The following is a 27,277-nucleotide window of genomic DNA, read 5'->3' as shown; positions in this document are numbered from 1 at the left end:
GATACTAGCAACCATCAGAAGCTGGAAGAGCCAGGGAATGGAACCTCTCCTCAAACCTCTGGAGGGAGCATGGCTTTATTAATACCTTGATTTTAGACTTCTGGCTTCTGAACTGTGAGAGTATAAATTTCTGTTGTTTTAAGAACCAAGTTTGTGTTAATTTTTACAGGAGCCATAAACCGGAAACTAATACAGCTACCTATAGACCTCCTTGAATCTCAGTGCCCTCATCTGTAAAATAGGGTCATACCCGTCACACCAACATAAGTGAGAAATGTGTAAAAATAGAAAAAAAAAAAAAAAAGAAAGAAAGCAAAGAGTAATAGATAGGGAACATGCTAGGAAAAAAAAGAAAGACACCACTTGCTTGATGTTAACTAATTCATTCCTGATGCTGCGATGTTTCACCCAACAGTGGTTTCCAGGAGACAATTGCCCATTATCTTAAAAGACAAAAGTGATAATGTATTATATATCAGCCAAACTTCCCAACCAATTTCATGAAATGTAAGTAAAACAGTAAAATGCCCATGGTTGAGCAATAAACTATCATATTAGGATTTAAGATACTTAAAAATCGTATTCTTGATCATGCAACAATTAATATGGCTGTTAAGAAATACTTGGTTTGCATGCTTCATATGTAGTAATTTTCTTCACTTGCTTTGCCTCCATCTCTGTAATTGTCTTCAATATGTTCTCACCTCTTTGAGGACTCCGACAGGAAGCAAAAAGAAGAGCTAACTGTGAAAGGCAGTGTGGAAATGTTTGCAGTTCAAGCACCCCGTGGCAAAGTGGGGCTCACACCAATGCTTTCGTGGCCTTTTAGCATGGGCAGTATCTGCAATGCGTATTCCTTGTGTTGACACTCAGTATGCTTTTCAAAATATCTACACATGATTCTGACATTCTGCTGAATGCATTTGAAAAGTTTCGTGACACTTTTCCTGTATGTCATTTTGTAGAAATTTTTCTATTGAGTTTTGGTGTCATAAATCTAAATTTTTACTACATGACCATTGGCAAATTTTGTATATTATGAAAATTGGATTTTTAAAAACCAAGAGGCGTTTTACCAGGATAATGTTAATCAAGACAACATTCTACAAGGTATGCTTATACTTCCTGAATTTTAACAGCAGAAAAGTAACATGAGATACTTAAAGAGTTAACATACCTAAATAATCAGAAATTGAAAAATGAATTAAAAATGGGTAGGATTCTGAACAAACATAAATTGGAGAAGTAACAGAAATGGCCAATTAATAAATGAATGAAGGGCTGTGCAGCCTGAAAAGTGATCAGGAAATGTAAATTAAAACCATCATACCATAGCTTTTTACATGCATCTTATTGGAAAAATAAGTTTTTGAAATCTAATAATACCAAGTGTTGGTGAGGTTGTAGAACAACAGGGTTTCTCATTAATGGGGCAAACCGCCCTTGTGGAATATAATGTGGCATCACCCAGTAAAGTTGAAGACAGGTGTGTCTCCCATGACTCTTTTGCCCAAAGAGATGTGTTCCAGATACTTACGATAGCATTTTTTTTTTTGTAATTCAGGAAAATATAAATTCCAATAATAGTTGATGAATAAATATTATTAAACATTAGTACAAGAGATGATTTTTAAAAAGCAAAAAGAATGAATGATAGCATATATTAACAGAGATAAATCTCAAAAATATTATGTTGAGTTAAACTTTTAAAAGGCAAGTTGCAGAAGAATGCAATATGATACCATTATATAAAAACATAAAACATGCAAAACAAAATCATTTTCACCTAGTTGTCAAGTTATTAAATATAATGATACTACTACTTAGATCTGGAGATGGTAAATTCTTACATGGTGAAACTGTGCATAGGGACAGCTTCCCTAGAAAAAGGAAGCTTTTATATTTTTGATACAGTAATCTGATTTCTAGAAATCTTTCAGAAGCAAAAGGTATGCAGACAGAATTATTATAATTGTGTATTACAGTATTTATATAATAATTAAAGACTCTATTATATAATCTGTCAATAAATGGGGGAATTCTTAAATTATGGTACATAAGGTAGCACTTGAAGATCTTTTTAAAAAGTAAATATATATATATGTGTGTAAATAAAATCTTTAAAAAATATATATATGTGTGTATTTTTTTTTAAAGATTTTATTTATTCGTTGTACAGAGAAAAACACAGCGAGAGAGGGAACACCAGCAGGGAGTGGTGGGAGAGGGAGAAGCAGGCTTCCCGCTGAGCAGGGAGCCTGATGTAGGGCTTGATCCCAGTTCCCTGAGATCATGACCTGAGCCAAAGGCAGACACTTAACGACTGAACCACCCAGGCTCCCCATTAAAAAGTATATTTAATGGGGGAAATACTTACAGTATAATGTTCAGTGAAAAAAGATCCAAATTACATTGCTATATGATCTGTATTTGATTTTTAAAAATCAACAAACAGAAGAAAGTGAGTGCACACACATAAATAAGACTGGGAAATATCAAAACATTATCAATGTTTGTCTCTGAGTGATAGAATAATTATGATTTTTAAAATGATACGCTGTAACTCTCAAATTGGGTGTAGTGAGTAGATATTACTCTCATAATCATAATTAACAGCTTCATTGGCCTCATTCTAAAATGAGTAGGTCTTAATGAAGATTATGGTTGTTTTTCCCAACTGGACAGAATCTTATCCCTTTGCCTGTTCCTATATTGCCAACTTCTGCAGATGATTGAAAGGAAAGGATGGATTTCTATGTGAAAGTGCTTAAAGGGGCTACAGAAAGTAATATATAAGTCATATGGGCATTGTAGGAATTGAATGAGATAATGAATGAAGAGAGCCTAACACAGTTCCTGGCACAAGTTAGGATCTAACCATTATCATCATTATCATTATTATCATTGGCTGATCATTGCTGTATCGTTATGTTACAAGTGAAAGTTTGCAAATCATTTCTTGTTGAAGACCATATATCAGTTTCCATGTTGCCTATAAATATAAAAGTCTTAAAGACAGAAAACAAGGTGATATTTATTATGTCACTGGTATGTCTGGGACAGGAAGAGTTTGGGGGATGAGCAGAAAGAAACAAATGGTTAATTCTGTTCTTAAAAAGAAAGGGGTGTCTGTCTCCATTACAGATAGCCATCATGCACAGGCTGGAGCCACTCTTTGGGTGGAATCAGGGACGCTTGGAAATGACAAACCTTTTGCAATTTAGGATTACAATCTATTTACACTACCCCCTTATCCCAACCCTGGTCTTTCTTATGGATAACTGATTCCATTTGTGTAACTTGCAGCAGGAAGGACAGGATAAAGGACGAAGATTGTTAACCTCTAGATTTTGACTGTATTTTGGAGAACTCCTTACAGAAAAATCTTTCAGTTGAATGGCCAAAGTAGCAGAGCTCATATTTGCTAATTTTGCCTTCCACTGAATGGTGATGTATAATATACCTTGTGGTTCTGCAGTTATTGTTTGTTTTCTCCTACTTCCTTGCCCAATAGATTGGCATCTATGATAACATGCCATTGATAGATGAAAACAGAAGTATGTTCCAAAAGAGACAAAAGATTTAGTGGATGTGATTTTATATGCCAAAAAATGTACATAACAGCTTTTATAACAAGTGTCCTTGAAGGTTAATATCGTGAAATTGTATCAGACTTCAATCTTCTCCAAACAAACAAAAAAAGGCAAAAGGAAGCATAACACAGGTTTTTATCTGTTTGGTTGGAATGAATGGGTTCTTGGTGGGAGATTTGTAATAGTGATATCTCCTTGTTTTTTCTTGAATTTGGAAGATATACATAAGGATTTATAGGGAATGGTCATGATCAAAACCTATTTGGTCTCCAAAGCATGTCCAGGAGAGGTTGTAGGCCTTTTCTTTTTCTTTTTTCTTTTTTTCTTTTTTTTAAAGATTTTTATTTATTTATTTGACAGAGAGAGAGAGACAGCCAGCAAGAGAGGGAACACAAGCAGGGGGAGTGGGAGAGGAAGAAGCAGGCTCCCAGCAGAGGAGCCTGATGTGGGGCTCAATCCCAGGACTCTGGGATCACGCCCTGAGCCGAAGGCAGACGCTTAATGACTGAGCCACCCAGGCCACCCAGGCCTTTTCTTAGCTTACCTGGCATGTATATAATTGCAGATAGATGCCAGTTAAGTTGTTGGAGAACTCATTTTGGTTACATTCTCCAGGTGACATAGTAGACATGTTTGCTTATCTGGAATCCTCCATTTGTACCTGGTAGACCGCAAGCTCTATCATGAGACTACTTCTAACTTGTTCACTTCAGATCCTAGCCTGGTAGTATTCACCAAAAACTTGTTGAGCAAATAAATAAATAATGAATGACCTACTGGTTGTCTTGTAAATCCATCTACCCATCCATCCATCTATTCATCCATCCAGCCTTCCATCCATTCATCTATCCATCCATCCACCCATCCATCTATCCACCTATCCATCCATTCACTCATCTCTCAAAGTTGCTACTTTCTTTATCAGAAAGGTTAGAATTTGTTTCTTTTCTTGGAAAGTGACCATTTAAATTCTGTATCACCAACGAATTGTGAAATACACATGGGAAAAATCAACTTGAAGTGAAATTACAATCTACTAATTTGTAGAAAGATTGACAGACTTAAGAAAAATCACACCATGTTGATCATGTTGATACACAAACTAGTTGGAAACATCTCAGCACACCTAGAAGGGAGCATCTACTGGGTCTAATCTTCCTCTCCTGCTCCCCATTTTTAGCTGCTATTTACATTTGCTTCTCTTAAGTGTATTTGATTCGTGACAAGTTCAAAGCCACCTTTTCTTTTCTGAGTTGATCTTTGAAGAATGATGTACTTAGCTGCAGCCGGTTTAGAATGTCGATCTGTATTTAAAGCCCTAGAAAGGGATTGTGTTTTGCCTTTAAGATAAAATCAATAAATAAAAAATTGAAAAAGAAACAAACTAATCCTTGAACATTCCTAAACACATGCCCTCTCCCACTTCTGAAAAGGAACACTGCTTAATCTTAACTTATTAGAGACTTCTTTCTGAGAGTTCAGTTAGCTTTGAGTTCACCTTTATTCAAACGTGTAGAAGCTAAAAATGGTACAAAGAAAGTTTATTGCAAGCTGGGTGTATTTGGAAGCCAGTGTTGTTACTAAATGCTGTTGGTCTAGATAAGCTCTTTGATGATCTGAAGTTACATTCTGTCATGGAGACAGATGTAATTCATTGTAAAAGAGTGTAAACTACTGCTTAGTCATAAGGTACAGCCAATACATAATTACCTCTTTGAAGGTCTAGTCTTGGTGATGTTGCCAGAAACTGATGAGTTAGACCAACTGAAATTTTCTTGTAATCCCCAAACCTCACTATAAAAGTGTTCTCCTGCTCAATTGATCTTCACGGCTTTTGAAAAGAAAATTCCTGGAATAAGTGGAACTTCCCCTTTCCCTTCATCTTACCTCCTCTGTTCCTGAGACACAGACATTAGCTGTCAATTGGCTATCCAATAGCATGGGAAGAGGAGTAAAAATAAAGAGACCGTGGCTCAGTTTGTTGAACGTCCAGCTCTTGATTTTGGCTCAGGTCATGATCTCAGGGTTGTGGGATCAAGCCCCATGTTGGGCTCTACACTCAGCAGGGAGTCTGCTTGAGATTCTCTCTCTCCCTCTCCCTTTGTCCCTCGCCCCACTCATGCTCTGTCTCTCTCCCAAACATAGAAATAAATCGTTAAAAGAAAACAAGGAGACTGGGTAATTCATTCAATATATATTATCCTTCATTCATGTGCAGTATATAATAGTGGGTGGTCAGAGAAATAGAATCATTTGTAAAGTTCAGGTGTTGGTGATGAAAATATGAGTGAAGAGAGATGTTATAGCACTTTAGTTTTCAAAGGCAGTGGTTTTAGAAAATTGAGGACTTCTGCTGTCAGCCACAATGAGGCATCTGTGATTAGTCTTGACATCCTTTCATGAAGAACTATAAAACTAGATAAAATGTATGAGGCAACTGATTAGAGAAATTTACTAATAGGCAGTGCAGTACTTTGATCTTTGAGGGGAGATAAACAGTTGAGACAAGTCTTGCATTCACCGTGGTTTTCTGCCCAGAGGTGCATTCCCTGGACCAGAAAGTAAGGAGGTAGAGCCAAACATTGGGTGATGGTTTTAGTGAACTGAGGAGTCAGGGTTTGTAGTTTGAAGCTTTCAGGTGGCTAGAACTAGCAGAGCAGAGTACTGAAGAAAAAAGACATGCATGGGAGAAGGCACCTAGACGTGTATATGGACTTTCCTCTGTAGGTCATTGTCTGAAGACTTGGTGTGCATCAGCAGGGCAGGACTCCCTGAGGACTAGCAGAAGTTGGGTGCTGTGGGACCAAGAGTCAAAGAAAGATACCAGAGCCAGGAGATGTTGCAATTCTATTGTAGCCTGAGAGAAGAGACTTCATTGAACGTTGGGCATTCAGTTGAAACCCCAGAAAAGGCAGCTTTAGGAGTGAGGGCCACACTCTAGAGGAAGGCCATGTTTTAAGGCCAAGAAGAGAGTCACAATGGACCAGTCCTCACAATGAAAGGATAAAGAGGTTTCCTTAGTAATATAATTGCCTGCTAGAAAAAAACTCTTAAGGAAGACAGTACAATGTAGATACCCTAACTGTATCATTCAGTATCCAGCATACAATAAAAAAACTACTGGACACATGAAGTAGCAGACCCATCAACAAGAAAAAAGCAATCAACAGAAACAGACCTTGAATTACCCTAGACATTAGAATTAGAGGATATGGTTTTAAAAGAGCTGTGGTTTATATGCTGAAGAATTTAAAGGGCATAAAACGGGTGATATAAAATGAATGAAAAGATGGGACATTTCAGATAAATACATATAAGATATAAAAAAGAACCAAATGGGCATTCTACAACTGCAAAGGATAATTTCTGAAATGAAAAATTCACTTAATGGCCTTTACAGAAAATGAGATACTATAGAAAGAGTCAGTAAACTTAAGACAGATCAAGAGAAGTGATCTAATCTGATGGACAGAGGGGGAAAAGGAAAAAAAAATTTCAGAGACATATGGGACAAAAGCAAACAGTCTAATATTTGTAAAATTGGAGTCTCAGAAAAGAGGAGAAAATGTGTCAGAAAGAAATATTTGAAGAAATAAGGCCCAAAGTTCCCTAACCTTGGAAAAAACATCAATCTATAAGTTTAAGATGTTTGGCAAATCAAATCAGGATACATGCAAAGAAAGCCACACCCAGGCATGTCATAACCAAACTGCTAAAATATAAAGGTAAAGAGCAAAGCTGTCAAAGGAGGGAAAAAAATCACATTCTATACAAGAAACAATGCTAAGAATTATTTTGGTCTTCTAAACTAAAACCAGAGGACAATGGAATGATATGCAGAATGAAATGCAGAATGAAAAAAATATGTCAACCTAGATTTCTGTGTCTAGTGAATATAGAATTACACTTGACTCTTGAACAATGCAAGGATTCGGGGTGTTGACCCCATTGCAGTTGAAAATCCACATATAACTTTTGATTACCCACCCCCAAAAATTAACTACTGAGAGCCTACTGTTGACCAGAATCCTTACCTGTAACATAAACAGTAGATTAACACATAATTTGTATGTTTCATATATTGTATGCTACCGTCTTACAATAAAGTAAGCTGGAAAAAAAGACAATCACAAGAAGAGAAAATACATTTACAGTACTGTACTTATAAAAAAAAATCCACATATAAGTGAACCCACACAGTTCAAACCCAATGTTGTTTAAGGGCCAGCTGTACTTCAAAAAAGATGCTTTCAGATAAACGGAATCTAGGAAAATGTACTACCGGCTAACCTGCACTACAAGAAATGCTGAACATAGTTCTTCAGGCTAAAGGGAAGCGATACCAAATGGTAATTTGGATCTATAGGAAATAATGAAGAACATCAGAAATGGTAAACATGCAAATTAATATGTTCTTTTAAAACCCTGTTTTTATTTTCTCTTAATTTCTTAAAGAATAACTTAATGTTTAAAGCAATAGTAATAACATTGTACGGTGGGGTTTATAATATACATAGAAGTAAAATATTTGATAGCAAGAGCACTATGCACAAAGGAGTGGTCAATGCAACTACGTTGTTGTAAGATTCTTCTACTTCGCGTGAAATGGTATTATATTAATAAAATAGGAGGCACGTTGATAAGATAAGGAGGCATGTTGTTCGTCCTGAGGCAAACACACACACACTACAAAGAGGTGTAATTAAAGACGCAACGATGGTAGTAAGATGGATCTAGAAGGTAGTCACTTTATCTGAAAGAAGGAAGAGTAGGTAGAAGAGGGAAAAAATAGTACAAATATTAAATGAAGAGCCATATGGTAAATGCAAAACCTAACCATACATCAAATGTTAATGGATTTAATACCCCTAATAAAAGTCACAGATTGTCAGTATGGATAAAAAAAGGCCTAACCAAATGCTGACCACAACACATGCACTTTAAATATGAAGACACAAAGAGTTGAAAGTAAAAAGAGTGAAAACTATATACCGTGCAAACATTACTTTTTAGAAAGTCAATGTGGCTTTATTAATCATTCAAGAAGGTTTAAAAAAAAAAAGAGGGACATTTCATAATGATAAAGGACTTAGTTCATCAAGGACATGTAATAATAAATGTTTATATAACTATAAAGCCTCAAAATGTAGGAAGCAAGGACAGGTTTTAATGTTGGGAGAGCAACATTATATTCTAAAAACATTGAACATGTAGAAAAACTGAACAAATTTTACAGTGAGCTCCCTATATACCGAAACCTGGAGTCTGCCATTAACATCCTCTTATGCTTGCTTTGTCACATTTCTATCTATCTGTTCCTCCTTTCTGTCCATCAGTTCATCAAGTACAGTGGTTTTGGAACTGCTCTGCGAAGCTCCAGAGGGGGAGAGAGAGAGAGACAGAATGTGTGAATGTGTGTTTTAGAGGAGGGCAATGCCCTGTGAACACTAGTCCCCATTTGACTTTTTTATATGTTGGGCTTCCATTTAGATTTTACCTGATGATATAGTTTTGTGGCTAAAAGAAAAATTTTGACAGAGGACTTTACCCTCCCAATCTAGTTTAGCATAATCCAGAAATTAGTGTGTTGTTTGATAACTCTGAGTGGGTGTACCCATTTTGGGTGGTTTTTGTGAGGACAAGGACCATCCTTTATTGTGAATTTCCAGGCCCATAACAAGAAGTCAGTGTACCTTGTAGGATGAATGCAGGTAGACAAACTGTATATTCTGAAGACTATTGTATTTTATGGACCCACTGTGGGAATATGACACAAGTTGGACAGTTCTCCCCTTACAGTCACTATGTTAATTACCAACTAATAATGAGACTGTTTTACTTTCAGAATTCCCTAAGACCATTTATTAAATAGAACAAGGGCATAAATTCCCCCTGCTTAATCCACCTTTTCCTGTGCTGACATCCCCTAACTCAGAAATGCCAACACTGAAGCATTGTTTGCTTTTAAATTAGACAGATAAAGTTTGAAGAGAATTCCGGAGTCAGAGAGGTGATATCTAATATGCTGTAAATACCAAGACTTATTTTTCTGCTGAGACCATTCCTGAAAGAGGGAAGTCTTTGATAGCTCATTTCATGTTTTCTGAAGTTCTATTTCCACTGGTCACATTCACCAGGAGGACCCTGTATATGCAGTGTAGGCAGTAATGGAAAATCTTCCACACGGAACGTGCTCAGAAGACTTGATGAGCTCAAGAAATTGCCTTGTCCTTGGGGATACAGTGTCTATATCTGTGTCCCCACTCTCAAGAAAAGACAAGAGGCACTAAGAAGTAAAGAAGGAAGGTTGTCTTAAGTCCCCGGTGAAACACAATGAGGTTTTCAGTGTTTAAGGAAAGTGCCTCATTCATTCCATTCCTGTCTCTAAAAGGTGAGCAGCATGTATCTAGGCAGAGTTTTCTACTCTGGGAAGACCTGTTTTTTACTTACCAAGAACGCATTCGAGTTGAAAGAATTTTAGTCTCTCTCACACCATACCCTAAAATTAATTTCAGCTTGATTAAATCAATAAATATATAAAATCACGCATTAGAAAACCAGACTAGAAATCAAGTATCCCAACTACAGTGAGAGAGGACCTTATAAACTTAAGGGCAAAAAGAAAAGATCACGAAAGAGTAGTAGATTTGACTTCATTAAAAATTAAAACTTCTGTTTGTCATAACCAAAAACCAAACTGGAGATAAGTATGTGCAGCAAATATGAGGGACCAGTGCTTGGGGATCTTAAAAGACAAAGAGCTCATAGCAATGCATGATTCCAGTAGTTAAAGTCAGGAGTCAGGCCTATTCCATTTGAAAGCCCTCATTTCCAATCCTTGCCTGCTCAGTGGGAGAATTCAATTGCCCAGGGTCTCTTGTTCCTTGCTATCCCATCACTCCTACTTCTGAGCTTCAGCAGGGGGCTGGCCTTACATTTTGTTGCATTCCTTGCCTGGGGCCTTCTATCTCTTACATGCAATCTTTACTGATGCTTCTATGAGTTCTAAAAACTTGGAGTTTCCTAGCAATATTGTTCTGTACCATTTGTTATTAGGCATCAGTGTTTCATACTCATCTTTTATTGGAGATGTGGTGGTTTCATTTTTAGAAAGAACATGTGACATGTTCTGTGACATGTTCTCCTTTTTGACTTCCTACCTTCTCTGAAAGATTGAATGCTTGAAATGTGTGTGTGTGTGTGTGTGTGTGTGTGTGTGTGTGTGTGCATGTGTTCAAGAATATAAACTAGAGGGGAATAATATAGGAAGTGATGATGGGGAGGTGTGCCCCAGAATTATATATTTTTTTCTTTTTTAAAGATTTTATTTATTTATTTGACAGAGAGAGAGGGACCACAAGCAGGGGGAGTAGGAGAGGAAGAAGCAGGCTCCCAGCAGAGGAGCCTGACGCGGGGCTCGATCCCATAATGCCGGGATCACACCCTGAGCCAAAGGCAGACCCTTAACAACTGAGCCACCCAGGTGCCCCCAGAATTACATTTTCTGATCTGCTGGAAGCAGAAAAATGAGTTTGATAATCTCAGAGACCTGGAGTTTATGACCAAGTGGGCATATGTTCTGAGCCATGTTTTAGTAAATCACATTGAGCAAGATTCTCACTGTTACTCCTGTGTCCATTTACATGGGTGGGCACTTACCAGTCATATTTACATTCTGCCAACAACCTCCCTCTTAACAGGTAGGTCTTGCTCAATTGTACAGCCCCAAAGAAAATGTGATAAGCATTCATTAATTCATGCATACATGCATTCATAAGAGTTATTCAGGGAGAACTTATACCATGTTCAGGTCACCATAAATATATAAAGAGAAATTCTCAAGAATTTCAAATCTTAGTTTCTGTGGATGTACTCATAATAAACATAAGGTCAAAAAAGTGTTAAGTAAGAAATTTGAATGGAAGTATACAACTAAAAATATAGTAAACAGAGACTTCTAGCCCAGCAAAAATGGTGTAGACACATTTTTCCCCCTGCTCTATCACAAAGCACAATTATGAATTCCAGAAATGAAGCAAGAGACAACCAAATAAGGACCCTGAAAGGTGATAAGAAGAACATGAGCTGATTTGAGACCCCAGGACTAAAAGAACAGCACAGTAACAGGGTGTCTAGAGTCCTCCCTTCCCCCCAAAAAAGCCACCCAACCTAGGTGTTTCCCAATGCCCTGCCCAGTAACAGGAGAAAGCCCAGGGAGGTTGATTCTTTCCCTGATTGAATGAGAGTCTCTCTGGCAACATCAAACAAGTTTGACACCACCAGCAAGGGGATTTATGAATGCCTCATCAAAAATAATTGGCCGGGGGAAATGTTGTCCTTCCCCATTGGGCCTGAGACTCTCCTTTCCAACAAGAGATTCTGAGGCTGGCAGACAGAACAGCAGGAGAGACCGAGCTACAGCAAATGGACTAATCCAGAAAGTCACTTTTTTTGCAGGCCTCAGATGACTCTCACCTGCCCAGAGACATTGCAGCAAGTAGGCAGACCCAGCAAGGGAGATGCAGCCACAATAAATGGCCAATTCCAGACGCCTCTTTGTCCCCTTGTGCCTAAAATGCTCTTCTCTTGCTCAGAGACACTAAGGCATCTGGGGATACCAGTACAAGATTCTACCACATCCCTCTCCCTTCAAGGACACCTAAGGCCCAGTCTGGGGAAACCTCTTCCACCCTCTGAGGCAGTGAGTTGATGAAGGGACAGTAGGAGCCCTAGTGACAGTAGATAAATAAAGCAGACCAAAATAACATCTCAAAAAGTGTGAAAATTAGAATGCCATTGGAACTACAACTCATAAAAGTAGCCACATGATTAATTTTACAGGGTTGACCGCCTGCTAAAATAAAAGATTCAGTTGGAACCCAGAGTCATCTAGCATAATAGACAAATATCCAGGATATAATTTTGAAATCACCCATCATACCAAGAACCAAGAAAATCACAAATAGAATGAGAATAGACTATCAACTGATACCAATACAAAGATGAATCAGATGTTAGAATCATCTGACAAGGATTTAAAAGCAGCTGTCATATAAATAATTCACCACAATCACAAATTCTTCTGATACAAATTTAAAAAATAGGAAATCTCAGAAAATAAATAGAAGTTGTAAGACAGAACTGAATGGAAATTATAGAACTGAATATTACAATAACAGAAATAAAAAATATTGCTGGATATTATTAATAGTAGAGTGGAGATGAGATATGATAGAATTTTTGAGTACAAGGAGAAAACAATAGAATTTACCCACTGTGATCTATAGAGATAGACGGAAAAAGTGAACAGTGCCTCAGGGACCTATGGACAACAACAAAAGATCCAACATCCATATTATTGGAGTCCAGCAGAAGTGGGTGCTGAAAGAGTGTTTAAAGAAATAATGGCTGAAAACTTTCCCAAATTTGGTGAAATACACAAACGTATAGATCTAAGAAGCTGGCTGAAACCCAAACATGATAGAGCAGAATAAATCCATGCTTTGGATTTCTTTTAAACTTTCAAAACTGGAATCCAAAGAGGTAAAAAATCTTGAAAGCAGTCAGAAAAAAGAACACATTACCTATACAGGAATATCAATTCAAATGACAGCTGATTGCTCATCGTATACAATGGAGACCAGAAGGAAGTGCCACAATATTTTTTGAAGAACTGGAAGAGCTGTCAACTGTGAATTCCATATCTGGCAAAATTGTCCTTTAGGAATGAACGAGAAATACAAACATTCTCGGATGAAGGAAAACTAAAAGAAGTTGTTGTTAGCAGACTGACTCTTAAAGATTGGCTAAAGGAAGTTGTTCAAGCAGAAGGGAAAAGATAAAAAATGAAATATTGGAGAATGCAAAGGAAGAAGGAACAGTGGAAAGAGATTTTTGGATACATACAGTAGACTATATGAGATGATTGAAACAAAAATTATAACACCATCTGATACTCAAGCCAATCGTATTTAAAAGTGGGAAAGGTAAAGGGATTTAAATGGAGGTGAGGTTTTCACGTTTTACTTCAAGTCCTAAAATATTCATAATGGTAGATTGTAATAAGTATATAGTAGATGGTAATGTCTAGAGCAACCACTATGAAAACTATACAAAGAAGTGCATCCAAAACCACTCTAAGTAAAGATGGAATTCTAAAAAAATGTTCAAATAATCCATAGGAAGGCAAGAAAAGAATGAGAACCAGAGGAAGGAAATAGAAAACTAGTAACAAGAAGGTAGACTGAAGTGCTGATATATCAATAATGATCTTAAATGTAAATCATCTATATCACCTATCAAAAGATAGAGATTGATAGAGTGGACAAATAAACACGGTTTAACTCTATGCTGCTTATGAGCAACTCAGTTCAAAGGCAGAGATTAGGTAAGTCGAAAAACAATAGGATAGAAAAAGATATACTATGCAAATATTAATTTTTTAGAAAGCCAGAATGGCTATATTAATATGTGATAAAAGTAGTCTTCAGAACAAAGAAAATATTTAGAAACATCAAAGCATCGACCACCCTGAAGACTTAATGATCCTAAATGTATGCATGCCAAACAATAGAGCTTTAAAATACATGAAGCAGAAACTAATAGAGCTGAAGGAGAAATAGAAGAATTGACAATTATAGTTGGAGACTTCAATGCCACCTGTCAACAATAAATAGAACTACATAATCAACAACACGTAGGATATCTGAACAATCAGCTAATAGTGTGTAACTGACATATTGAACACTCCATCCAACAATAGCAGAATACATATCTTTTCAAGAACCCATTCAACATCCACTAAAATAGACATATCTTGGGCCACACACACACACACACACACACCCAACTTTAACAAAGTTGTAAAAATTGAAAGCATGCGGAATGTGTTCTTTGGCTATGATAAAATCTAACTAGAGATCAATTACAAAAAGACAACAGAAGGGGCGCATGGGTGGCTCAGTCAGTTAAGCATCCAACTCTAGATTTTGGCTCAGGTCATGATCTCAGAGACCTAGGATCAAGCCCCGTGTTGGCTCCTAGTTTGATACCAAAATAAAAATAAAGACCACTAAAAAGAAAAAAAAAAAGGACAGAAGGAAGGAAAGAAAGAAGGAAGGGAGGAAGGAAAGATTATTATGGTCCTATATTTCTTGTGAACTTTGACACAGAAATACTGAACAAAATATTAGCAAATCAAATCCAACAATGTGTAAAAATAATCCTAAGTGGGATTTATTCTAGATATGCAAGGATAGTTTAATACTTTCAAGTGAATTCATGTAATCCACCATATCAACAAGCTAAATAAGTGAGTTCAGCAAGAACACAGGATACACAGAAAAATCAATTGCATGTATATATACATAATATTTCTATATGCAGAATCCCAAACTTAAAATGCAGTGCCATTTACAAAAGTTCTAAAGAAAATGAAGTGCTTAGATACACACTTAACAAAACATGTACCGGATTTGTATTATTACAATTACAAAATGCTTGTAGAAGAAATCAAAGAAGACTGGAATAAATGAAAAGACTTAAAGGTCTCAACATAGTAAAGATGTCAGTTTTCCCCAAAATGATCTATAGGTTTAATGCAATTCCTAACAAAATTCCACTAAGCTTATTCTAAAATGTATATGTAAGACACATGCCCTGTAATAGCCAAAACAATTGTAGCATAGAATAAATAAAATAAGAAGAATTACACTACCTAATATTAAAGCTAACTGTTAACTCTATTAGTCAAGTCAATGTGGTATAGCAGAGGACACAGTGGAACAGAATAAAGGACCCCAAAATAGACCCTCATACACATGCTCAAATGATTTTTGACAAAGATACAAAAGCCATTCAGTGAAGGAAGCCTAGCTTTTCAACAAATGGTGGTGGAGCATGAGACATCCAGTTAGCATTGGCAAAAAAATGAATATGATCTAAACCATATAGCTTATTTCAAAATTAACTCAGAATGGTGATAGACCTAAAGATTAAATTATAAAAATTTTAGAAAAATAAACACAAGACAAAATTGTTGGGATGTAAAGCTAGATAAGGAGTGCTTAGACTTGGCCCCCAAAGGACAAATCCATAAAAGGAACAATTGATAGATTGGACCTCATTAAAATTAAAACTTTTTCTCTGTGAAAACCCATGTGAAGAAAATGAGAAAACAATCTACAGGCTGGAACAAAAGATTTACAAACCGCATATTTTACAAAGGACTAGTATCTAGAATATATAAAGAACTCTTAAAACTTAACAGGGAAACAAAACAAAACAATCCAGTTAGAAAATGGACACCACAAGACATGAACAGATATTTTACCAAAGAAGACATACAAGTGGCAAATAAGTGCACTAAAAGATACTCCACGTCATTAACCGCCAGAGAATTGCAAATTAAAACCATAATATCAGTACACATCTATCAGAGTGGCTAAAATAAAAAATAATGACACCACCAATTATTAGTATGCAGAAAAACTGATCACATATACATTGTTAGTGACAATATAAAATTGCCCAGCCACTCTGGAAAAGAGTCTGGCAGTTTCTTATAAAACTAAACAGGCAACTACTATATAACTGAGCAATTACACTCTTGAGCATTTATCTCAGAGAAATGAAAATTCATGTTCACATAAAAACTTGTACATAAATATTCATAGCAACTTTACTCATAACAGCCAAAATCTGGAAATAGCCCAGATGTTTTTAACAGACACATGGTTAGATAAACTGTGGTACCCATGGAATTCTACTCAGCAATCAAAAGGAATGAACAATTGGTGCAATCAACAACTTAGGTGATTCTCTAGCGAATTATGTTGAGTGAAAAAAGTCATCCCAATAAATTACATTCTTTTGGATTCCATTTATGTAACACTTTCGAAATGACAAAATTTTAGAAATGGAGGATAGATCCGTGATTGCCAAAACTTAGGGATGGTGGTGAGAGAGGTTGGCGGCAAGAGAAATGTGGGTATGACAATAGAAGCACAACATGAGGGATCCTTGTAGTGAGAAAAATAATGACCCAACATAAGTTATAAAGTTGTGTAGAACTTAATACACACACACACACACACACATACACACACACACACGAAAATGAGTACAAGTAAAACTGGGATTTGGTGGGAATGCTGAATAAGATCAGTATATTGTATCAGTGTCAGTATCCTAGTTGTGCTGTTATACTCTGGTTTTGCAAAGTGGCACCACTAGGTGAAACTGGATAAAGTATACACGGGATCTCTCTGTATTGTATCTTACAAATACATGTGAATCTATAATCATCCCAAAATAATTTCAATTAAAATTATATATTAAACACTTTATAAAAAGATTTATAGATATGTAAGTTATAGATGTATAATACTTTGAGCCTCTACTATGTGCTATGTGCTGTTCTAATGATTTTATATTATTAATAACTCCATTTAATCCTCAAAACAACCTTATGAGGTGAGCAGCAGTGTTATCCCCATTTTCTAATAAGGAAAGCAAGACGCAGTGAGATTAAGCAATCAGTCTAAAGTCACAAGCCTAGTAAGTGGCAGAACTTGGATTAGAATCCAAGAATCTTTGGCTCCAGTATCCATAGCCCTAACTGATAGGCTATTCTCTCTCTTTACTTGTAACTTGTAACTTAAAGCATTAGGAAGAACTTTATGGAGAAAAATGGCATTTTAAGCTTCCTAAAAGGGAAGATTATGATCTGTTATATGTAGAGCATTTATTACACCATACATAGGAGGAAATTAATACATATTTGTTGAATCAGTAAGTGACTTGCCTTCTTTAAACCACTAGATGCTTCCTCAGTCAGTATCTGCCACCAGCCCAGGGTTTGCAAAATGAGAAAATGAGGGACCCTGGGCCAGGAGCTCATTGTACTTTATTGGATCATTGAACTTTCTCTCAACTGAGGTCAGTGTTTCCCAAGGGGGAATCTGTTGGCATCCTGGGTGGGATAATTCTTTTTTGTGTGGAAAAAACACACCGTAGAACTTTTAGCAACATTTAGAATGTTCCCTACGTGTCAGACATGCCCCCATTATTGGGACATTTCCTAATTCCTCCTAAGAACCTTGGTCAAAAACCAGTGCAGTTTGTCTCTTTCTGGGATTCTAAGATCTCATGCAACAGAACTGCAGGATTCACTTGACTTCGGAGGAACATTCCATCTTATCCCTTGCCTTGGCTGCATGCATGTGATACAAAGAAATAGAACTTCCTTGCTTTCACAGTGGCTCTGAGTTTGAGTTTGAATGGGTCTAAAATGCTCATTTTGGGTTTTTGTTCTGGCTATTCTTTTTGGTGGAATAAAGAAGTTGCCCCTTTCAGAGAAATGCTGCTGAGTGCATATCACCATAGTGCACACCCCAAACCAGTTTCTTTCAATCTCAATAGGGAAAAAAAAAAAAAAATCTCAAAGGGAAAAGTATTAATGGATTATTTTTGTACATGTGAAAAAATCTTTTGGAAGGGCAATTTTCTCTTGTTGACTGGTGGAAAAACAGCAGTGCTAATTATGCTGCCTTGTTAAATCTGAAAGAATATAGTGAGCATTGGAAACCTTTCAGTTGCCTTTGTGGAAAGGCAGGGAAGGGATCAGAAGCCATGTCTATCAGAGGAGCGCCAAGGCAGCTGTGTGCCTCCTGAGACACTGGGTCTGGATGTGCTCAGAGGAAGTTGTGAGCTCAGGCCTATGGACTTTTGGGGAAAACTCACACGGAGGTGAGAGGGGGGAAGGTAGAATTTCCACTTCGGGTTTTGAGCACTTTCCTTTATTTCCTTTCCCAGGAAAGAGAGGGGAAGGAGTTGAATTTGAACACAGTTGCAGTGGTACTCGGGGGTTCATTTAGATGCTTATGATTCTACATTTGTTGTCTTGGTCTATGGGGGTGGACGAGCTTCCCAGCCGTGAGAACGGGGAGAACAAATCTTGCCCCGAAGTAATACAGCTCTTTCAAAAATGCCCAAGTGAAGTGTGAGGCTTGCATAGAAAAATAAAAACAAAAGCAACACAATGATTTACATTACAAAAAAAAGAAAATACAATGTTGCTTTCCCAGACATCTAGTTCCGGGATAGGAATTGTGGGTAAACGGAGAGCCCCCAAATTGTAGAAGAATGCCGTTCAAGGTTAAAAACCGGAGTTCAGAGGCCCATCTTTTGTATCCCGCTTGAATTTCAGATGAGATAAAACCAGCCGCTGCGCTAAGTTGCAGTGCAAAAGCTTACATGGCTTCTTGAGAAAAGCAATTTATTTTAGATTATAGCACAGCAGCTATCATTTAAACTGCTAGGGATTGTAATTGAACTCAGAACCAAGAAGAGGGTGCGATAATAAGTTTACCCAGGCTGTTCTAAATAACATGAATGCCAGGGCTTCAGGACAGATGGCCATGGTAGTCCAAACATGGATCACTAGTGTCTTGCCTATCTCAAACAACTAGCCCATTCAAAATTGCAGTCTGGGAAATGTACCTCGCTGGGCATTCAAATGTGTACTTGCTGTCCATTTTTGGTGCTATTAATATGAAATGGCTAAGAATCAGCAATCTTGAGAATGAGAGAACATGCAGTTAGCACCAGGGAACTTTTGATTTCCATCTTTATCTGGGGTCATGATGGGGCTTGCAGGGAGGTTGTGTGGGGGCAGAATCCAGGATAAAGAGTGCCTCTTGATACTGGATATTTTTTTATTTGATAATGAAGGGGATGTGCTTACCCTCCAAACCCCAGAATGTCATCCTGTCATTAAGTTCTAATGAAAGCTTAATTGTTCTGTTGTGGAAAAAAAAATGACGTGTCTGATTTCTGTACACTGCATTTGCTCCCTTCTTATTATAAATAAACCCAGTTACATGAAATTTACTGCTCCTGTAGAGTTGTTCAGAGACTCAGAAGACATTTTATCCAGGCTCAAGTGTTTATTTTTGTTTTTAGTAAAGGACAGCTCACAATGCACTTGCTCTTTATAGAACTTTCTTTTTTGTTTTGTTTTTATGAAAGCAATAACTGGCACATAGTTACCAAACAAATAATTTAGAAATATTTGCAATGAAAACTAACCTCCCCCAACTCCATCCTTTCCCCTTCTAGTTGGTCCCACTAAATGGAACACTGTAACTTATTCCTGGTTTTAGCTCAATATAGCTAGATGGTATTTTATCCATTTTATATGTTGTTTTTTTTTTTTAAGATTTTATTTATTTATTTGATAGAGAGAGACAGCCAGCGAGAGAGGGAACACAAGCAGGGGGAGTGGGAGAGGAAGAAGCAGGCTCCCAGCGGAGGAGCCTGATGTGGGGCTCGATCCCAGGACTCTGGGATCACGCCCTGAGCTGAAGGCAGACGCCTAATGACTGCGCCACCAGGGCGCCCCTATCCATTTTATATGTTAAATACTGATTTTCTTCTAAGAAAGAGAAGGATTTAGCTTAATTAACACTTACCTTTTCACATTCTCCACTATAATGTGACATTATTTTCAACTTCCTTTGTTCTTGCCACTTCTAAACCGATTTAAACTCCCCCTTATTGGGTCATCAATCTGGTCAGTATCTCTTACCTCCTTCCCCGGGCAGGTGAGACACAAGCACTCAGACCCTTTTCTTCAGTTTTCTTCAATATTCTTCCCCTTCTGCTTTTCCATTATTTTTGCCTTGCCAAGTTTAATTTACATTTGCTGTCACCAGCGTGATCTTTGTGATTTTTCCAAAGTTGAAAATAAGGAAAAGGATTTGCATAATTAGGACTTTGTTAAATTATTTACCACAGACCCGGGTGTTCTCTGTGGTTACAGTGTCACATCTCCTGTGATACTCCAAAGAGACTGTGCCTAGAATCAGGTTCAAATGGATGCTCTTCCTTTGTCATTTTGTCAAAAATCATTCCATCTGTTAGTGTGTGTGATACATATTTCACATCTTTCTTATAAAGTTACTTGTCTCTGCTGGGATTTCTGATGTCTTCTTGTCTTTCCTGAGTGTGTGCCTCAGTCAACAAGGTTTCAAAGCTCAGAATGCCGTCTTTGTTTTATTGTTCTCCCTCCTTCTTGTAGATCTCCATTTGCTCCCATTTCCACAGGTTGCTCTGTAGACCTGCAGTATCGGATCAGCTTGAGGTTTGCCCATTGCTCCCCAGGGTGGGATTCTCTGCTTGCTGGATCCAACAGGCTGGCTGGCTTCCTTGCTCCTTCCTCCTTCCTTCCTTCCTTCCTTCCTTCCTTCCTTCCTTCCTTCCTTCCTTCCTTCCCCCTCCCTCTCTCTCTCTTTCTTTCTCTTTCTTTCTTTCTTTCTTTCTTTCTTCTCTCTCTCTTTCTTTCTTTCTCTCTCTCTCTCTCTCTCTCTTTCTTTCTCTCTCTCTCTCTCTCTCTCCCTTTCTTTCTTTCTCTTAATTTTGCTTGTAATTAATTTTTCACTTACTTAATTTTGCTTGTAATTTTTCCAAGAAAGGGTGACTGGGAGGTGAACTTTCTGAGTCCTGGCAGTTTGTAATTTTTAAATTTTGCTCCCAAAGTTTGGGTATAGACTTTTGTATTGAAAATAATTTTTTTACTACTGCCTTTTAGCATCCAACATTGCTGCTGTTAAATCTGATGGTACTCTGAGCCTCACTTCTTTCGTAGGCTACCTTTTTGTTTGTTTTCTTTTTCTTCTTAGGAAGCTATCAGGAATTTCTCTTTAACCTTGGTTTTCTGGCACTACATCTCCTTCTCACTGAGTAGATTCCTGTACTTTGAAGATTCATATCTCCCTTTAGCTCGGAGAAATTTTCTAATGTAATTGCTTTGATAATTTTCTCTACTCCAGTTTTCTTTTTGCTCATTCTGAAACTCCTACTAGTGCATTCTTAGAACTCCTGGTTTGAGCATCTGTATAACTCATTTTTTTTTCTTGCATAATTGTGTATTTAGTCAATAGTCTAGGAGATTTCTCCAACTTTGCCATCAAAGTTTGTGTAGAATTGTTAATTTAAGGAATCATATAATTCCCAGGAGATCTTTCTTGTTATCTGGCTGCCGCTTTTAAATATAATTTAAATGTCTTTGTCATGCTGTTACCAAATCTCCTGAAATCATTCTTAAGGGTATTAAATAGATTTTTCCTTAAAGGTTGTATCTTTTCTCTATATTGTCTGTTTCTCAATGTCATATTTTCTGTTGTTTTCCTTGATCTTTTTTTTTTTTTTTTTTTTTTTTTTTGTCGTGGCTTTTCTTGGCATATTAGATTCCTGGTGATCTGGGGTTGGGTTTTAAAGAATGAGGCCATAGAAAGGCTGTCTACAAACTATTTTTAAGTGGATGGGTCTTATAAATGGCCTGCTTAAAGGGTCGAAGTTTAGAGTCTGTGGATAGGAATGAAGGGAATCTCAACTTGTCAGAATGAGGTTTAAACACCCATGAAAACTGTCCTCATTTTCCCCAGACACTTTTTTCTTATTGCCTCAAAGCTTCAAGTCCAGTCAACATGGACAGCCGGGAGGGTGGGTTGATGTTACATATACTGACGTGTAGGTAATGTCCTCCTTTCAGCACTCGCCCCGGCCCCCAACTCCACCCACTGTTGTACCTGCTGTTTCTGAAACTTGAGTCTTTCTGGGGTACTGTCAGGCAGCCCTGTTCTCTCCTTTGCTTGAAATCCCCTTTTAGGCTGTGGTTTTCTTTGCTATGGTTCATAAGTCAACAGACTCTTACTGTAATCCCTCATCTTCTAATGGCTTCTTCTCATTCTTTTTGTGGTTATGGGTTTTACACCTTTGTACTCCTTCAGTATCATTTAGAAGGTACTTTGGGAGAGGAGGTAATGGGTTTGCTCAGTCTGCTAGTGTGAACCAGACACACAGTTTTTAAAAAGATAGTTTGTATTTTTCATATGCCACACACTAGAGAAATACCATGTAGCTCTTCATTTTATTTTCAACAGTTTGTTAATCTGATACTTGGAATCAGCAGTCACAGGAAGTTGCACAAACATTTCATTAACTAAATGGAGCCCATACAAAATATACTTGGGAAAACAGTGTGTTCTGCTAGTTTCTCTCCATCCTGTAACTGATCATGCCAGCAGTTTGTTTTCTTCATGAGCTCAGCAAGGTTAGATAAGTTGTTTAAGAGTTCTATTTTTTTATCAGTATGTCGTACACCTGAAACTAATGTAACATTATGTGTCAACTGTACCTAAGTTTTTTAAAAATCTCTTTTCATTTTAGTCATCAAGGAAAACATGATTGGATATCGTTAATCAAAATGTGTCTTCAGTTAAATTGTGTTCTTCCTCAGTAGATAAATGGGCAAAGATCTTGACAGTAGATATGCCCAAAGAGAAACAACGTCCAATGAATATATGAAACTATTCAGTGACAAGAGATTCATATTAAAACCGGTATCTATGTCATCTGCAGAATTAAGAATGTTTTAAAAATATGCTAATTACTGAAAAAAAGAAAAACTCTAATACCTTTATATACTTTTGTTAGGAACAACAACATTTAGTACAATCTTTCAGGTACTTTAAAATGTTTATTGTATTTAACCTAGTGATTCCCCATTTTAGGAAACTGAAGTTAAGAAGATAATTGGAAATTAAGGTCAAGGTTTATTTTTCAGGATGTTAGTTATAGCATTAGTGTGTAATAGGAAACCCCTAAATAACATATATTAAAAAGTTAAATAAAAAAGTTTGGCACACCCATACCATGAAACACTGTTTGTACTTTAAATTGAAATTTATAGTTTCTAATGTCCTGGTAAAATGCTTAGGTATAATTTATGTGAAAAGACAATCTAGAAATGGCATATGTATTAAGATCCCAACCATTCAAAAAGGAAAAGAAACCAGAGGGAACCGTGCTAAAATTTTAACTGTGGTTGCCTCTTGGTTGAATTGTATGAGATGTTATCTTTTTTTGCTTATTAACATTTCGTTTTATTTTCCAGATGTCTTATAGTGAATATGTCTGGTTTTGATAGAAATAAGAAAAAACCTCTTTAAATTATGTGCTTCTGAAAGTATAACTTTAAAAAATGTCCAAAATGTGGGGGGGCACCCTGGGTGGTTCAGTCGGTTAAGCGTCTGACTCTTGATTTTGGCTCAGGTCATGATTTCAAGGTCGGGAGCCTGCTTAAGAGCCTCTCTCTCTCTCTACCCCCCCCCCCCCCAATGTCATCAAATGACCCATCTGGCTTTTCTCCCTGAACTTTTAACCTTTTCTATCACAGAATCAAGAGGGTGTACTGTATAAAACAGCGTATGAAGTGTTTTCCCTTATTGAAAGTATCTCTCAGATGCATCTGGAAAAGCTAACTGGTATATTACGTTAGATTTGCTGCTTTTTGCTATCTGCTTCTCTCTGTATCTCACACCTGACTCCAAGGTCTGATTTATATCAACATTAACTAAAGAAATATTCTCTAGAACAGGGAAGCTGCAGTTACATCTTTGAACAGAATTAGAGACAGAGTTGTGAACAGTAGACTGGGAGTCGGACCCCCAGCTTTAATCCAGCTCACTTGGTGGAAGATAAAAATGAGGCCACTGAATTGGGTGATTTCTATGGCCCTGCTAGGTCTTTTGCTCTGACTTTGCAAATATCTTCCCCCGGCGTAGGCCTGCTAAAATCAAGATACAGACATGAGTCAGTGAGAACTTGTGTTCTCAGCGCATGTTTCTTTGGCAGTTTCTTTGCTTGAAAAAGAGAAATTGACTTCATGAAGTCACAGTTTTTCATGTTCATTTGGAAGATGAGAGAATAGAGCAACAAAAGCCCAGTGTGGAAGGCACCGTTCCTGAAGTTGCTAGCTATATTTTAGGTCTGGAAGGGATAGTCTTCGCCCTCAGAAGCAGCATCTGGGCTGAGCTTTTCTGACTCGCAGAACACAAAGGTAAGGGAACAAATGATCCGTTTTGGTGCGTTTGTTTTCCCTCCTCAATAAACCGTACAAGGCAGTGGGGTTTGTGTGAAAACAGAAGCCATCTCCGGATAGGTGCAAGCGCTTTGTGCTGTCAAAGCCTCGGGGTCCTGCTCCTGCTCGGCCTCTGCTCCTTCCTCCTATCGCTGCTCTTCCTCCCATCCCCCTGACTTTCAAGAAGATCCAAAGTAGAAATTGCTATATTTTTTTCAGATGATAAAGGGAATACCTGCCTATGTTATAAAATTAAAAATCCAACACCACAGAAAAAATATTTTTGAAAAGTAAATATCACCTATCATCTTACCACACAGCCATAACCTTGATTAATGTGTGGGGATGTTTTGTCCCACACTCCCTGCTTCACCAGTGCGTTAATGCGTGCGCGCGCGCACACACACACACACACACACACACACACCCAGTTTGATACATCCAATACTGTTGTTGTTTTACCTTATGTTATGCCACGGGCATAGAATTTTATGTTATCATCTGTAATTGCCGCATAGTATTATTACTCTGTATGTGTGAAATATACTTTACTGAAATCATCCCCTTTAGTGGATTTTGTTTGCTTCCAACTTTGGCTCTTAGAGGCGATGTTGCAACAGAGAACCTTGTATGCATAGCTTTGCACCCTGTTCAATTATTGCTTAAGCAAATTTTATGAAAATGGAATTCGAATGTCAAAAATATAGACTATGTGTGTATACATATGCATATGCAGTGTTACCCTGTCCTCCACGAAGTTTGTAGCAGTTTATCCTAACGCTGCCATTGCCAAGCTTTCTACCCCCACCCCCCTTCGCGGAGTGCTCCCTCAGATGTTTGCATTTGAAGAGAAAGTCAACAGGCAGTGCAAGAGAAAACTGGCTCTGTGCAGCGGTGACCTCACTCAGGAAGGCCTGGTTTTGAGCTGGTAGTGGGGGTTTGAAGTCCTCCCCTTAGCATTTCATCTCACTTCTTTAGCGCCAGGGGATTTTTTTTTCTTTTTTCTGAATAAGAAAAGCAGTAGGAGTGTTTTGCCTTTACTACTTCACCAAATCGCAGGTGTCTGGGTTTTGACTGCCTGCTACAGGTGAGTGCTCCCGTTCTGACTTCCTCCACGTAGCTGGTGTTTTCAGCAGCAGTCAATGCTCTGTGTTTGTTTTGCTTTAGGCTTCTACCCCCCACTCGCAAACCTGCACCTCAATACCCCCAGCCTTTCAACCTGCTGCACTAGAAAAGGGTGATAAAATACCGTGCCCAATTGTTCTTAAGCCCAAGAAATTTATTTTCTGGAGTTTAAGCTGGCATCATGAGTTGTTAACCCTGTTAGAAAAATGCAAGTTGGATTTATGATTCCCTTACACAGGTAATTGGGCCCTAATTTTAAATTCTGAGCCAATTGATTTGTACTATATTGCATTATAACATAACAGAAGTGCAATTGAGTCCAGGCGATGTGTGACTTTGAACCTCCAATTATGCAATAAATTATTTCCGGTTCTTTAATAAATGATGCCTAGGTTGACAGCAGCCTGTCGTGGTTCCCTCTGCCTCCCCCTACTCTGCAACACTCTCTTTTCTTTCCTCTTCCTTCCCTTTTTTTTCTCTTTTCCTTCCCAATCCTGCAGGGTTTAGGAATGACTTGTTTCAGAAATCAAACCTTGCCTATTAAGACTTTAAAAGGGAGTTCGCGCCTCTTCCCTCCCAGTAAACTCCTGTTGACATTTCATTTCAATCCCTAACCGATGGGTCACTATTATGTGTTGCCTACAATATTGGCTGTAAGCGACCAGTTATAAAATTGTGTTTGTGGTATATGACAGTTTCTCCAGGAGATTCCTTCTGGAATATTGATACTTCCTTGACCTTTCCATGAGGTTCTAACATAGGCACTTTTAATAGGCTAGATTTTCCTCTCCTTTCTTTGCCCTTTGAGATAATTTCCCCATTGTACTTATTTTTAGCTGGTTGTATTTTATGTATTTCTGCAAAATATATCAAGTTATTTTTGGAACAAGGGTGGGATATAAATAAATAACACATACTGCTGGAATCAGTTTCTGGAAGGCTTGAGTTATCCAGCAATCGAAAGCAGTTAATTGGAATCTATATTTCAAACTTTTCCTTCTTTTGGCAAGCCCTTGTTATTTTGAGTAAGGGGCTGTTTTAAGTGAGACTTCGAGCGTTTGTCGGAGAGATCAAGGGAGGAAAGGGCAAAGGAGAAAGTGTGGTAGTAGAAAGAGTCCTCCACTGAGGGCCTAGGAACCCGTGTCCCATCTCATTCTTCTAGGAGGCACTAGGCAGATCCCTTCTTGGCTCGGATCCTCACTCACCTCTTTCCCAACATGACTTCCTCGTTGCAGTCCTTCCTAATTTCAGGAGTTCATATGAAAAGGTGCTAACTTTGGAGAAGATTCTAGCCTCTGACTCCTTAGTTCTACTTGTGTTGCTTTATTTTATTTACTTTTTTAAGCTTTCTTTATCCATTTTGAGAGAGAGAGAGGAGAGAAAGAGAAAGAGAGAACAAGCAAGGGGAGGGACAAAGAGGGAGGGGCAGAGGAAAAGGGAGAGAATCTCAAGCAGACTCCCTGCTGAGCGGGGAGCCTGATCTGGGGCTCCATCTCACAACCCTGAGATCATGACCTGAGCTGAAATCAACACTGAGACTTCTAACCAACTGAGCCACCCAGGTGCCCCTCTCCTTGTGTTGCTTTAAACTTTCATCCTCCCTAAAAACAAACTAAACTACATGCCGTGGAGTATT

General features: G+C 37.8%; 1 protein-coding gene across 6 annotated transcripts in view; it reads left to right on the top strand.

The window, feature by feature from the left end:
- The window catches only part of FHIT (fragile histidine triad diadenosine triphosphatase), a 1,391,990-nt gene that overhangs the window by 498,272 nt on the left and 866,441 nt on the right, over positions 1–27,277 (top strand). Inside the window, exon 1 of one of the 6 annotated variants that reach the window (XM_057311859.1) lies at positions 25,257–25,603. The exons of the other annotated variants lie outside the window; for them this stretch is intronic. The gene's annotated coding sequence lies outside the window, so the exon portion shown is untranslated. Of the gene's footprint in view, positions 1–25,256; positions 25,604–27,277 lie in introns of those variants that run through there. 6 annotated transcript variants of the gene reach the window in all.

Source organism: Ursus arctos, unplaced genomic scaffold (assembly GCF_023065955.2).
Source record: "Ursus arctos isolate Adak ecotype North America unplaced genomic scaffold, UrsArc2.0 scaffold_14, whole genome shotgun sequence".
In the NCBI taxonomy this organism is placed as follows: Eukaryota; Metazoa; Chordata; class Mammalia; order Carnivora; family Ursidae; genus Ursus; species Ursus arctos.
The sequence above is the reverse complement of the archived record's forward strand: the minus strand, read 5'-3'. Positions and strand labels throughout refer to the sequence as shown.